General features: G+C 38.6%; 1 protein-coding gene and 1 long non-coding RNA gene across 5 annotated transcripts in view; one reads left to right on the top strand and one right to left on the bottom strand.

Annotated features, from left to right (window-relative positions):
- The window catches only part of MED30 (mediator complex subunit 30), a 644,151-nt gene that overhangs the window by 421,342 nt on the left and 208,275 nt on the right, over positions 1 to 14,534 (top strand). The gene's annotated exons all lie outside the window — the stretch shown is intronic.
- LOC126961308 (uncharacterized) overlaps positions 1 to 14,534 on the bottom strand; it is a 399,366-nt gene that overhangs the window by 196,167 nt on the left and 188,665 nt on the right. For all 4 annotated transcript variants that reach the window (XR_007728254.1, XR_007728255.1, XR_007728253.1 and 1 more), the window contains one exon: positions 3,224 to 3,282. This is a non-coding gene — a long non-coding RNA (uncharacterized LOC126961308). The remainder of the gene's footprint in view (positions 1 to 3,223; positions 3,283 to 14,534) is intronic.

The raw sequence follows: 14,534 nt of genomic DNA, 5'->3' as shown, positions 1-14,534 counted from the left end.
AGGCTTATATATTTCCAATTTACTAGCTGGAGAGAGTTTTTACATTGTTTTGCAGGAAAGGGAAATCCAAATAGTGCCTGGCAGTCTCCCTGAGGTGACCAGAGAAAGTTGAGAACTTGTACATTCCAAGGTGGCTTTGACTTATAGAGACAACAACCAGGCATGAAATTGCTTCACAGATAAGAGAGGCCTGCACAGATAGAGTGCTCTGGGGATTTGCAGAAAGTGCCTTTGGAGACTTTGATTGAATATTACTCAGTGCATATATGTGAGAAAACTAACTAGGACTAGAAAAGGAATCAACAACAAGGATTCAAAGGAACAATCCCTGGGATTCCCACAGAGCCTGGAAGAGTTAATGCTCCTACCTGCTAAAGTTGAATGAACATTATAATACAAGGGAGCATCAGCTAGAGTACTCTAAGTATCACCTGAGCACTGGGGCAGAATTAGCCTTTGACTGAAGTCCTCTGATACCACCTTAAAATCAAGCCTTGAGAGGATCAATTTCCAAGTAACTTAATTGTGCCCCAGAACAAAGATCTAGAATATTTAAAGGTACACAAAACTAGCAAACAAGGTAACTTGTACAATGTCAGGCAGCCAATAAAAATTACCAAGCAGGCAAAGAAGCAGGAAAATATGATCCATCATGAGAAGAAAAATCAATCAGTAAAACAGATTCTTGAAACATGCTAAAAATAGCAGACAACATTGAAATATCTCTTATAACTGTATTGCAGATAATCAGAAAGGTAGAATAATTATGAGGATATTAAACAGAGACATGGGAGGTATAAAAAGGCCCAGTGTAAACTTCTAGAGATGAAAAAAAAAATGTCGGAAATGAAGACTGAGATGAATAGCAGATAAACAATGGAGGAAAAATGTTAATAAATACACAATTAAAACTGCATGTGAATGTTCACTGCAGCACTACTCACAATAGTAAAGACATGGAATCAACCTAAAAGCCCATCAATGACAGATTGGATAAAGAAAATGTGGTTGATACACACCATGGGATACTATGCAGCCATAAAAAAGAATGAGATCATGTCTTTTGTGGGAACATGGGTGGAGCTGGAGGCTGTTATCCATAGCAAACTAACTGAGGAACGGAAAACCAAATACTGCATGTTTTCACTTATAAGTGGGACCTAAATGATAAGAACACATGGACACAAAGAAGGAAACAATAGACACTAGGGTCTACTTGAGTGGGGACGGTAGTAGGAGGGAGAAGAGCAGGAAGATAACTGGGCTTACTACATGGGTAGTGGGCTACTAGTATGTACTGGGCTTACTACATGGGTGATGAAATAGTATGTGCAAAAAACATACATGACACGTGTTTACTTCTGTAACAAACTTTCACTTGTACCCTCAAACCTAAAATAAAAGAAAAAATAAACTGCTTGAAATTAAATAGACAAAAATGACTTTAAAAATATAGTAAAGCAATGTGAACTGTGGCCAGCTTTAAGATGCCTAATATGTATGTAATTGAAATCTCTGACATGGGAATGATTACCACAAAAAGTATTGGAAGAAATGCCAATTTTTCTTCTAAATTGGATGAAAACTACAAACCCAGAGATACAGGAAACCCAGTATACACTCTGAGCACAATAAAACTACTCCAAGGTACAGCCTAAGAAAATTATTAAAACCAATCATCAATGGGAGCCTTAAAAACAGAGAGAATACAGACATTTGAAGCAGAAAAACAAAACACACAAACAAAAAACAGAAAAAAAATGACTACAGATTTCTTGTTGGAAAAAAATGTAAACCTGACAGTAGTGGGGCAATATTTTTAAAGACCTCCAAAAGTTTTGACTTAGAGCTCTATTTCCGGTTGTGTTAGTCCATTTCCATGCTGCTAATAAAGACATACCCGAGACTGGCCAGTATACAAAAGAAAGAGGTTTAATGGACTTACAATTCCATGTGGCTGGGAAGCCCTCACAATCGTGGTGGAAGGCAAGGAGGAGCAAGTCATGTCTTACATGGATGGCGGCAGACAAAGAGAGCTTGGGCAGGGAAACTTCCATTTTTAAAACCATCAGATGGGTTCCTCTCATGACATGTGGGAAGTGTGGGAGTTACAATTCAAGATGAGATTTGGGGGGGATACAGCCAAACCATATCACCAGTGAAAATACCTTTTAAAACTAATGGTGAAATAAAGACTTTGCGAGACATATGAAAGCAGAAAGCGTTCATTATCAATAAACCTCAAGTATATGAAATGTTAAAGGAAATCCCTTAAAAGGAAGAAGAGTGATATCAGATGAAAATCTGGATTTACACAAAGATGAAGAAAACTAGCATATATTAAAAACATAGGTAAAGATAAAACATTCTTTTTAATTTTATGATAATTTACTACTTAAATAAAAATAATAAATTGTGGGTTATAAAGAGAAACAAATCATTCTACTAAAAAGACACTTGCATTTATATGTTGAAAACAGTGCTATTCATAATAGCAAAGACATGGAATCAACCAAGATGCCCAATAATGGACTGGATAAAGAAAATGTGGTACATATACACCACAAAATACTACACAGCCATTAAAATGAGCTCATGTCCTTTACAACAACATGGATGCAGCTGGAGGCCATTATCCTAAGTGCACTAATGTGGGACCAGAAAACCAAATACTGCATGTTGTCACTTATAACTGGGCACTATATATACATATATACATATATATACACATAATATATATACACAAATATATATATATACATATGTGTGTGTATATATACACGTGTGTGTGTGTGTGTGTATATATATATATTTGAGACAGAGTCTTGCTCTGTCACCCAGGCTGTAGTGCAGTGGCATGATCTTGACTCACTGCAACCTCTGCCTCCCAGATTCAAGTGATTTTCCTGCCTCAGTCTTCTGAGTTGCTGGGATTACAGGCACGTGCCACCACACACAGCTAATTTTTGTATTTTTAGTAGAGCTGGGGCTTCTCCATGTTCCCCTGGCTGATACTGAACTCCTGACTTCACATGATCCACCTGCCTCAGCCTCCCACAGTGCTGGGATTACAGGCGTGATCCACGGCACCCAGCCAGGGCGTTACATATTGAATACACAGGGAAGCAAAGATAAGAACAATAGAACTGGAGACTACTTGAGAGGGGAGGGTGACAAAGGGACATGGGTTGGAAAGTTTCATACTGGGTACTATGATCACTACCTTGGTGATGGGATCATTTGCACACGAAGTCTCAGTGACACACAATTTACCCCCTGGACCTAAAATAAAAGTAGAAAAAAAAAAATCATGGGCTAGAGAAAATGTAGAAGTAAAATGCATATCAAATACTGCACAAAAGTCTATTTAAAAGGGGAAAATTGAAACAAACTGTCTTAAGTTTCTTTTACTATATAGAAAGTTATATAATATTACTGGAACACAGAAAAGTTTATGGAATAAACCCTAAAGCAACCATTATAAGAACAAAACTGTTCACCTGGTAAGCCAAGAAAGGAGAGAAGGTAAGACCATAAAATATACTCAATTATTCTAACAGAAAGCAAAAAGAGGACAAAGGGACCAAAAAACAGATTAGAAAAATATAAAACTAATAGCAAATTGTTATAAATTTAATCAATAATCACATTAAATGTAAATCATTTAAATCTGCCAATTATAGGGCAGAGATGGTCATATTGAATAAAAAGTCAAGACCCAACAATGTGCTACCTCCAAGTCATACTCTAAAGAAAATGACACAAATAGGTTGAAAGGAAGTAAAAAGATATTCTAATGTAAGTTTGGTTCAACAGCTGAAAAATAATTCAATGTATTTCACCATATTAACAAACTAAGAAAGAAAAAATGATAATTTCAATCAATGTTAACAAAACAAAATGTTCACAGCAGATTCATTTGTAATAGAAAAAAACTGGGAGACTCCCATTCATTTGAATGCATAATCAAATTGTAACATATCTGTGTAATAGAATATTACTTAATGTATTAGGATTCTCTAGAGAGGCAGAAAACATAATATATGTATTTATGAGAATATTTATTATAGGAATTGATTCACATGATTATGGAGACTGAGAAGTCCCACAATCTGCCATCTGCAAACCGGAGGAAAAAGTAATTATATAGGTAAATGTAAAAACAGTATAGTGTATTTTTTTGTGTTTTTAACTCTTTCTTTTGTTTCAATTGAAAGAGAATTACATAAAAGCAGTACTTACACAATATATAAACATATAGTTTTTGTGACTAACAACACAAAGGCAGAAAGGGGGACAGAGCTATAATGGAGGAAAGATTTTGCATACTGTTGAAATCATGATGGTATTAATCCAAATTAGATTATTATAAACTAAATTATTAATTGTAATCCTCAAGAAAATCACTAAGAAAATAACCCAAAATACATAATAAAAGAAATAACATTGGCATTAAATGGTGCAACAATGGAATTAAGTTGAATAGTACACAACAATGAAATTAAAAGAAAACTATCTATTTAACATAAGTTCATAATGGAAGAATAGAGGGAAAAAATAAGACATATAAAATACAAATAGCAAAATGACAGACATAAATCTTATCACTTCAGTAATACATTAAGTGTAAATTGATTAAATACTCTAATCCAAAAGTAGAGATTGGTAGAATGAATAAAGAAAAAACAATTCTATTTCTAACGTATGTAAAAAGATAAAATGCTTAAGAATAAATGTAACAAAAGAAGTGCACAACTTGTGTATTGATAAATGCTCCAACACAGATGAACCTTGAAAATGTTATGCCAAGTGAAAGAAGCCAGACACAGAAGGCCAGATATTATATGATTCCACTTACAGTAAATGTTCAAAATAGGCAAATCCCTAAAGACAGAAAGTAGATTAGTAATTTCTAGGGAGTGGTAGGAAGGGAAAGATTGAGGATTAACAGCCAATGGGCATCAGATTTCATTTGGAGGTAAGTAAAATATTGCAGAATTTGATAGTCATATGGTTTTACATTGTAAAACTCCGTGAATATACTAAAAACCACTGAAACGTACACTTTAAAAGGATGAATTTCATGGTATGCAAAGCAAACAAATTAATTATTAATGAAAATAATCAGCTGTTTTAAAGTAGATTTATAGGGGAATAGTGAAAATATAGAGATCAAGTGTTTTATAGAGTTGGAAAGGCTAACTTTCTGGATTCCCGATAGTAAGATTCCAAATTGAAAAAAGTCTTAAGTATAAGAAGCTCAATATGATTCTCAGCTAATAACTCCCTCTGAGACAAAGACCAGTTAAAAGAGTTACTCCCTCACCAAATCTCATGTTTTGGGTAGCTAACAAGCGGTTTCCACTAAGATGAGAGAAAATAAGAAAGCATGGGAAAGAGAAAAAGGCATTGGGGTAAAGGAGAAATAAGGCAGGACTAAGAATTGTATCTAGAAAAAAGAAGATTTGATTGTGATTATTGATAAATAAAAGTAAATGGAAACATTTAGATTAGAAACTGCTAAGTTTTGGAGAATCTTTTATTGCAGAAGAATCCCAAGCCAAGTCTAATAATCTTGTGATTATTTGCTAGGCTTTAAAACTGCCATGGTAGATCCAAACTAGCATGGGCAGGAACACCAGCTTCAAGTATGAATAAAGAAGAAATTTGTAAAGGGTGGAGCCAGGAGCGCCAGGAAAGTTTACACTGTAGTTATCCTATACAATCTTCATTATTTTATATTTGAGTGTTTTGGAGCAGAAGTGTATAGGGTAACTTATCTCTAGTTTTACAGGTTGCTGGGCCAAAAGGAACCACATCTGTGCATAGTAGAATGACTGTACATCACCTATAGATTCTGGTCATGGAGTGCATTGAATGGATGGGACTTAAAATGTTTACCTTGATAGAAAGTCTGTTCTGTTTCTTGGAGAAAGAATGTGGCAATAAAAGTCAGCGATTGCTATGTTCATCTAAGCCAATTTTCGTTTCCTCCTAAGTTAGACTACATTTTCAAATCTTCCTTACAGTTAGGTGTGGCCAAATATCTCATGGAATGTGGGCAGGCATGATAAGTGCTTTCCATATGCTTTCTAAAAAACTCCTCATTGTCCTCCACTCTTTTTTTTTTTTTTTTCCCATCATCTGCCCACTGAAGGGAGAGACCAAGGACCTACAGGAGGGCAGAGCAATAAGACTGAAAGAGCCTGGGTCTGTGAGTCACCACATGGAGGAGAGTAGATCAGAAGATCTCCCAGACTAGGGGGACCTCATCAGGTTGCTGCGTGAGAAAGACATTTTATTGTGTTAAGTGACTGACATTTGGGGTTCTTTGTGATAACACATGGTATTGCCTTAACTAACACAGTTTTATAGGTTAATACATTTAGAAAATGCTAGTCTTACAAAGAAAAATTGATTTGCATCAGCCTTTGATTTGCTGCTGGGTATGATAATGTTTTCACAACAAAGAGGTCATAGAAAGTATTTTCCTAGCTATATGATCACAAGACCCATTTTTCACTTAGCCTCCGGAATGACCAAGAAATTTCTCCTCAAGAGAGAAAGGGGAAATGGACTGGGTTCAAATTTTTAGAAAATACACACATTTAGGAAATAGAAGGAAATAAAGTACTGAAAAAATAAAGAAAAGAAACAGAGAGGAAGAAGAAGTACGAGTGTTAGTACAAAGGTTCTGTAGTGGGAGAGTTTTAAAGGGAAGCAAACATTACTTAACAATGCCAAATGTTAACAGAGATCAAGACCGATGGGAGGTCACTCAGACCCTGTGAGTGAACAGAAATACCTACCTGCATTTCAGGTTTAATTCAGAACCCAGAGCATACAACGACGATGAACTCTAGATAAGATTTTGCCTGAACTAACAGCTGGCTCCTTTGAACTTGGACATCTCTTAATTTATTCACATTTGTTTCTAATATCTATAAGAACAGAGACAAGTCCTTAAACTCTCTGAGCTTCAGTTTCCCCATCCATGAAACAGAGAAAATATTAATATTCTGCTTCCTGACTTCATAAAAAAGCTTGTAAGAGATCTTTGAAAGCTATTTAATCCACACCTGCCATTCTTACCCACAGCATATACACAGGCTCACATTGGTGCACAGGCACACACACACACACAGCCCAGATTCCATAAATTGTAACACATATTATAACATTTTTCTTTTTATCAGAAACAGCCAAGCATTTCTCATCTTTAACAGATTAAAGAAATTTTTATTGGTTACAATGTCATTTCTGAAGCTTGAAATTAACATCAGCCCACTGTCAGTTTAATCCCTTTCCATTTGTCAGATGTTCAATACCATTCCAGTTTCAAAGGGAAGTGAAAATAAAACTAGCTGAACGTGTGTGGCCCCATTGTGCGTGGTTATTGAAACACTGAGACCGCATCGGGCTGACAAGCAGCTGCCTCGGCTGCTGGTAAGATTATTGGAGCAGCTTATAGATTGCTTGTAAGCATCTCTCCAACATGCATGCTCATCTGGGATTTAACTTCTTAAAAAATTTCTGGGAATATATTGAAGTAGAGCTGGGGATGGGGAAAGTGGTAGTTTGGAAAATGAAGAAACAAACACTCGACTGTGATTAGAGATTTGTTTTCAAGTCAAAATTATACGACACTCAAGCCAATTTTAACAAAATAAACATCTGCTCTTTAAGGAATCCAGGGAAAAAGTTGCCATTAAATTTTACTCCTGCTGCCCTGGTTTCTCAGGCATTGCTATATCCTTGTAGTAGAGAGATTTTGTTGGCTCAAATTCCTACCCTCTGTAGTTAAAACAAAGGTATTCTCTATAACTTAGCCAAACTACGAATGCCCTTTGTCTTCTGTGATGATTTCCACAAGGAATTAAAAATATCTGAGGTTCCTCTAAGGTCAGACTGGACTGAAGTTGCGTTAGGAAGCAGAATGATGATCAATATTTGTCTGGAATCTGGATCCAGAAATTTGTCTGTTTCCTTCTTATAATAAAGAGGTGCTAAATGTTTTACCCATGTTATCTCCAGATTATCAAAAAGCCCTCTGTGGCTGGTAATATTGCTCCAATTTTACAAACACGATTCATATTATTTTACAATTTGTCCATATTTATATAGCTAGTAAGTAGCTAAGCTGAGATCTGAAGTATTTCATCTGATTCTGAGTGACCTTAGATACTCTGCCACTTGCTCCAAGATGACATATGAGCATCCATTTTCCATATGAACATATGTTAAATGAAGATAAAGGCTCTGACTTATCTCATGTTACTTACAATTATTTAAAAAATATTGTTTACTGTTCAAAAATAAGACACATCGCTTCAAGACCATTCACTAGAAATGTAGAACCAGAAAAATACGTTATTAACCTCTTTCACACAAAAAAAGCGTTCTCTCCAAAGATTTCTAAACACTACTTGCTTCCATGGGACAGTAACTCATCCCAAAAAGCGACTACATTGTGACAATAAATGTTTTTGAACTTGATAAACAGATCTGGAAAATACAACCTATTAAGAACAACTACATTATTGGTTTACAAATCTTTCAGTTGCAGGGCATCTAACAAAGAAAAAGTCGACAATTCTGTTTTCTGATTTTAAAAAAGAAGAAAATTCATAAATAGGCCAAGTAAATTTGACCATGAAGCAACAGCTCCTCCTACAGCATCTGAGAATGTAGCATTTCAAAGATTTCTTGTTAGGTTCGTTTCTAGAAAATTAACTAGGCAAAAATGAGGTGCTCTGTTTTCCTGGTCTACTTTCATGCCTCTATCCCAGTTCAAATACGTTGATTCTTCTTCCCCTATTTCCCAGGAATCTCCTCGTTTTATCAGAAACTCTGTCAGGACTGGATTTTAAGCTCACTCACACTAAGTGGAAGGAAGGTGGCTTTTAAAAGCCTAATGACAAGGTAAGGGGATTGAGGCCAGGAGTTCAACAAATGCCTGGACAACATAGAGAGACCCTGTCTCTACAAAAAATAAACTTAGCCGTGCATAGTGGCACTCACCTGTAGCCCCAGCTACTTAGGAGGCTGAAGTGGGAGGATCACTTGAGGCCAGGAGTTGGAGGCTACAGTGAGCTATGATCATGCCACTGCACTTTTGCCTGGGCAACAAAGCGAGACCCTGTCTTGAAACAAACAAACAAAAAACTTACACGAATCTGCATAAGTGAAAAGCTAGCCTCAGGTATTAGTGAGAGGGATCTGATCCCCCCACCCCATCCCTGCCTAAGAGAGGCTTGGGGATTCTAACTCAACTGATTCTGCCCAACTACTTGGAAATCCCAGACCAGACACTTCAAATGTTGGCCGTTTTGTCGGCTACCTGTTTATTTCTAGACTTAATTTCCAGAGTGGCCACAAGATGGCGCTACTCTCCAACGGTTACCATACTGCACCAGGCAGGACCCCAGGGAGCATCGACACACAGTAGGCGAAAACCAAACCTTGGAAAAACATAAGGAGCATTCCCTCACATCCCCATCCCCTTCCACCACCATCCTTTGTGTGTGTGTGTGTGTGTGTGTGTGTGTGTGTGTGTGTGTGTGTGTGGCCAAAGATATATTAAGTTAGCAAACTCTGCTTTTAAAGGAAGCTACAGATGTAAGTAGAATTAAATACCCGAATTAGGAGCAACTTCATCCTAAACTTTAGTCAATATTTAGGCATAGATCTTTAAATACATGGCAACAGAAACTATCACTACTTAAAAAATAATAATACTGCGAGCCATTTTTAAAAAGCTTTCATTCTTTCGGTTTTACTGTATCAAAAATGATGAAAAAATAATAAAGCTTTTTCTCTTAAAAAATATCTCCATGCTTGTGATGTTTTTACTTATTTGTTTTTTCTTACAGGTCGTCTGAAGCGATTGGCAGAATTTCTGCTATGGATTTGTAGCTGATCTCAATCACTGATGCAGAGCACACACACTCAGTACGCACACACATACAATTCTCACATGTGCACAGAGATGCAGAGATGCACACGCGAACACATGTGCACGTGCATGACTACTCTCCCAGTAACATCAATTGTAACACGCTGTGCTCCGTTTCCCGTGGCAGGGCCTGATGAAGGCCTCCGTCTAACCCCTCTCTCCTGAAACTGCTCGCAGGCAAAGCCTCCGTCTTCATCAAAGCCTCCGTCTTCATCAAAGCCAATGCTCATGCTGCTTTCTTAGCTGTCTCCCACCCTCTTTAGCACATGAGGTTAAAGTTACCAGGCCAATACTTCGAACATCACTGGTAAATGTCACAAGGAAACTTGTTTCTCATACACACAGTTCAGAAAATCATGTAACTCCAGCAAAAAACGCACTTTCCCCAGAAAAAAAGCTTTCTCATGTGTGGAAAACAAATGATAGAAAGGAATGCACGTTGCATAGTTATGAACTTACTCTAGACAGCCCACATTTTCTATCTTTCCAAAGACAGTAGGCCAAAGTGATGTCATTTGAAAGAAATGTGTTTTTGTTTAGTTTTGTTTAATCTCCCTCCCACGCCCAAATCTGCATCTTCTCTCTTCCTCCCCTTACACACCTCAGCCTTCTTCATCTGATCTGTGTCTCCAGCAAGCAGACAGGCTCCAGCTGTGCATGAAGCGTGAGCTCCCCCTACCGACAGCTGGGAAGAAAGACAGGCTCTCTCGAACCCAGTCTGAGATTTTTCTCCTAAGCTTAAGTCCAAGTTGTGCAAAACTGCTTAAACGTGCACACTCACACACACACACACACACGCACACACGCATACATGTACACATGTAAACAAAGTGATACTTGAAACCTTGTGTATTTGGAGGAAGCATTTGGTTTAATTTGCTGCAAAAGTATTTTCGCCAGTGGATCGATAATGCAAATGTATGCTATGGTAAGATCAGCTTTCTATTCAGCTGTGCTGGGGTCTTGTTGGGTGGGTTTTTAAAAGCGTTGAAAGACTATCCTGCAACCTACTTATCTCTGCTGGTTCTGATAAGGTGCATGAAATTTCCTAATCCATTCCCTAACAAGGCAGTAAGCATTTCCTTTTTCTTATGTCTGCTGTACTGGACCTCGGAGATTAAAGAATAGGTCCCAGGCAGAGACACAGGAGGCAATTTGTGAGTGGCTGGCACCTGAACGGAACCACACACTACAGTAGGTCAAAAATTGGATTTTTTTTTTCTCTTGTTCTATATTGAGCTGACTCTGAGATGGTTACTCTCCCTTTTTTTTCTTTAATCTTACTATGAATCGATGGTTTTGTCCAAATTCTTACAATTTGCGAGACATTGTTCAGAATTACTCCAGCATTCTCTTATTGTTTGGCACATTCATTTGACAAATGCTTATGTGCTCTGATACTGTTCTTAGACTCTCAGTTATAAAGATAAAGAAAACACAGTTGCCACCCTCAAGAATCAAAGCCTCGGTCAGGAAACAAGCAAAGAATAGAGGATAGTGTGTAGCTTGTGTTCCACTTCTCCGAACATGGGGATTTTAAAGGCATTTCAGAACAACTTAAAACACAGAAAGGTGCCACGCTGACTTTACCCAGAGTAGCAAGGTTTTAGGGGAAGCCTGAGCATGCCTCAAACGATTACAGCCCACAGCAGCATTGGGTAAAGAGAACATCAGCTGGACTGATGCACCAAAAGGCCAGGGAAATAAGGCTGCACAGGTAAGGGCCTTGTAGCTGGAGCTGATGGCAGAATGCCTGGCTACCAGCAATGGATGTCAGCATAGCATCCAACAGACAGCTGGGCCAGTGGCTTCTTAGGGACACCAATCTAGATGCTAGGAATCAAAAAAGGACTTGGGACTTCTCACCGGGGCCACAGATGAGCTAGAGGCAGTCTCAGCCCTGGAGCCCACGGATCTTCTTTGCTGATTTACGCATACCCAGGTGATGGCTTCAAAAGGTGGAAGCGGAATGAGAAGCCCTGAAAGACTGAAACTGTTCTGTTAGGGACGTTCAACCTTAGATTGAATATATATAATCTCTCTATATGTTTCATGTGTGGAAAAGAAATTATAGAAATGATGCATGTTGTATAGCTATAGACTCACCCTAGACAGCACATATTTTCTCCCTCTCTCTCTCCGTCTCCTGAGAGATTCCTGGAAACCTAGGATGCCTCAAAAAGGACTTGGGACTTTTTGATTCCTGGTACCCTAGGTTGGTGTCCCTAAAGAGCCACTGGCCCACCTGTCTGTTGAATCTTACGCTCCTGAGAAGGAGAGTGGTGTGATGGGCTGGCTTGCTTTGCTAGTGAAGGCCAATTGCGTGATCTCCTCCCAGTTGCACATTCAGTATAATCACGCTGGCAACTTGAAATTGACCATAGTGAGAATATTTACATCATAGAAATTGAAAAGTGCTGCAAACTAGGAGTTCCCTGTCCCAGAAAGCTGATTGTGAAACATTGACCAACACACCACTAAATTTATATACGTATGTATGTGTGTATACACATATACATTATGTACACATATACACATAGATATACATATATGGTATATGTTTATATTGAGAGTATATTAAACTAAGAGAGACTAAGTTACTTTTATTAAACATCTTTCCTATGTCTCAGTCTCCAAACACACACACACACACACACACACTCTCATCAGGAATAAGAATTTTAAAGCAAGATAAGACCTGTTATTTAAAAGGAAAAGTTACAGTTCTTGCACATCTGAGCAGTGAAGAGTAAATTTCAACCCTATGCTTAATAAGGAGAAATCTCTCCTTTGGGTCATTATTGGAAATGTCAGCTGCTCCTGTCTCTGTCATCATACAGTTGACAGAGCAGATGCTTTGGATTCAAGTAAATTTGCATTGGACTTTCAGCTCAACCACTGACTATGTGATTCTGGGTAAGTTATTCGACCTCGGAGTTTCCATTTCCTCATCTGCAAAACTTGGAGACAAAATATCCCTACCTAGTATAGTAGTTCAGAAGAGTAGAGAGATGCAAAGTGCCTGTCAACATTCGGCTTAATAAACAATGACTACTGATAAAGGAAAATTAACCCAGTTAATTAGAACAGATACTTTCTCTCATTGATCTGCTGATCGACTGGAGAGAACCCACTGGGAATGGGTGAGGGGGAATCACCCTCTGCAACAAAAGTAAATCATTGCTTATGAGTTTGCAGGTGATTAGGTGGCAAAGGGTGGTCCCCTAGAGAACGTGGGAAAGGGAGCCTCACTGCGGAGGTGCAGCAGGACATATGAGAGCTGATTAAATGTGTGTTTTCTCCACTCATTAGGCATAAACTGCTAAGGCTGAGCACGGAGGCTGGTTTTCACTTTCTTGAAACAAAAGCAAAAGAGCTTAGAACAAGCTTGCTTGCACATACAGCTCCTTGAATGCAAAATATTTATAGGGCCAAATGGTAGAACAACGCCAGCTGGTACTGAGCGGGGAGCAAGGGCTGAAACGGTATAACGCTGAATTCGTTCACACGCCTCCCCCCAGGAAACAGAAAGGGAGGTGAAAAAAATCCTGGAGAGGTGAACAAGAGCATGAAAGGCCTTTTTTATTCCCAATTAAGTGTGGCATGAAAGGATACGATCCGTGTGAAAGGGAACAAGTCTGCTGATGGCAGAGAGGCAAATACGGAGCAGCGTTTTAATATTTGCTGTCTGCCACTAGGAAGGAAGAGGCTGGATAATTGCCCAAATCTCATAACCTTTAATTACCCACCTTCCTGAGGACAAATTAAAGAATGTGCCAATAATACCTGAAACAAAGGTTAGAGGTTCTAGAAGCTGTCAGACACCAGCTCTGTAGGAACGGAAGAATTTTCTTTGATATTTTCACCCCCTGTGGAGTAGTGGAGAAAGGATTTGAGGGTCGTGGTGGGCTTGCCACGCTCTGTCTAGCCTCTTTCTTCACACATCCCTCCTCCCCATCTTCCCCCACCAAGTCCCTCCAGCCTGCCACCTACTTCCCCAAAACAGCCCCAAACACACAAACACATCTGAGGCTGTGAAGTAACTGGCATAACATTACAAAAATAGTGAGGGGTCTCGAGGGAAAGATTCTGAGCAGTCACACTTACAATGTAGTTTAGAGGATCAAAGGGAAGAATAGTTGCCATGGCCTGGCTTTCCTACCCTTCACAGTCTTCTTTGTTAGAATTCTTTGAAGATGTGACATGGTTCTCCTGGGGCAGGCCTTCTTTAGTTAACGTTTCAAGAGGTGCTTGATAAGTCTTCAATGCCCGAAAAGGATGTATAAAACATGAGGAATCGGAGTAAGTAGATAAGATGGAAGCTGAAATTGATGGCAGAGAGGGAGCTGGTACAATGGAGAATCTGAGCACTGTGAGGATGCGCTAGAACAAGAGAGGAGGAAGCCACTTTCCGTTATCTGCCCAAGATCTGCATAAACAAGCTGCATTGAAAGCTACAGATCTGCAGTGGAAAGTGCCTCAGTGTCTCCTGTGGGAACCAAGCAAGCCTTCATTTGCATTAGGGAATTAGGGAAATGGAGTTAGAGAAACTGCTCGGCATGTTAAAAGTCCCAAAGCA

Source organism: Macaca thibetana, chromosome 8, assembly GCF_024542745.1.
Source record: "Macaca thibetana thibetana isolate TM-01 chromosome 8, ASM2454274v1, whole genome shotgun sequence".
In the NCBI taxonomy this organism is placed as follows: Eukaryota; Metazoa; Chordata; class Mammalia; order Primates; family Cercopithecidae; genus Macaca; species Macaca thibetana.
Note: the sequence above shows the minus strand (reverse complement) of the source record. Positions and strands in the feature narration are given on the sequence as shown.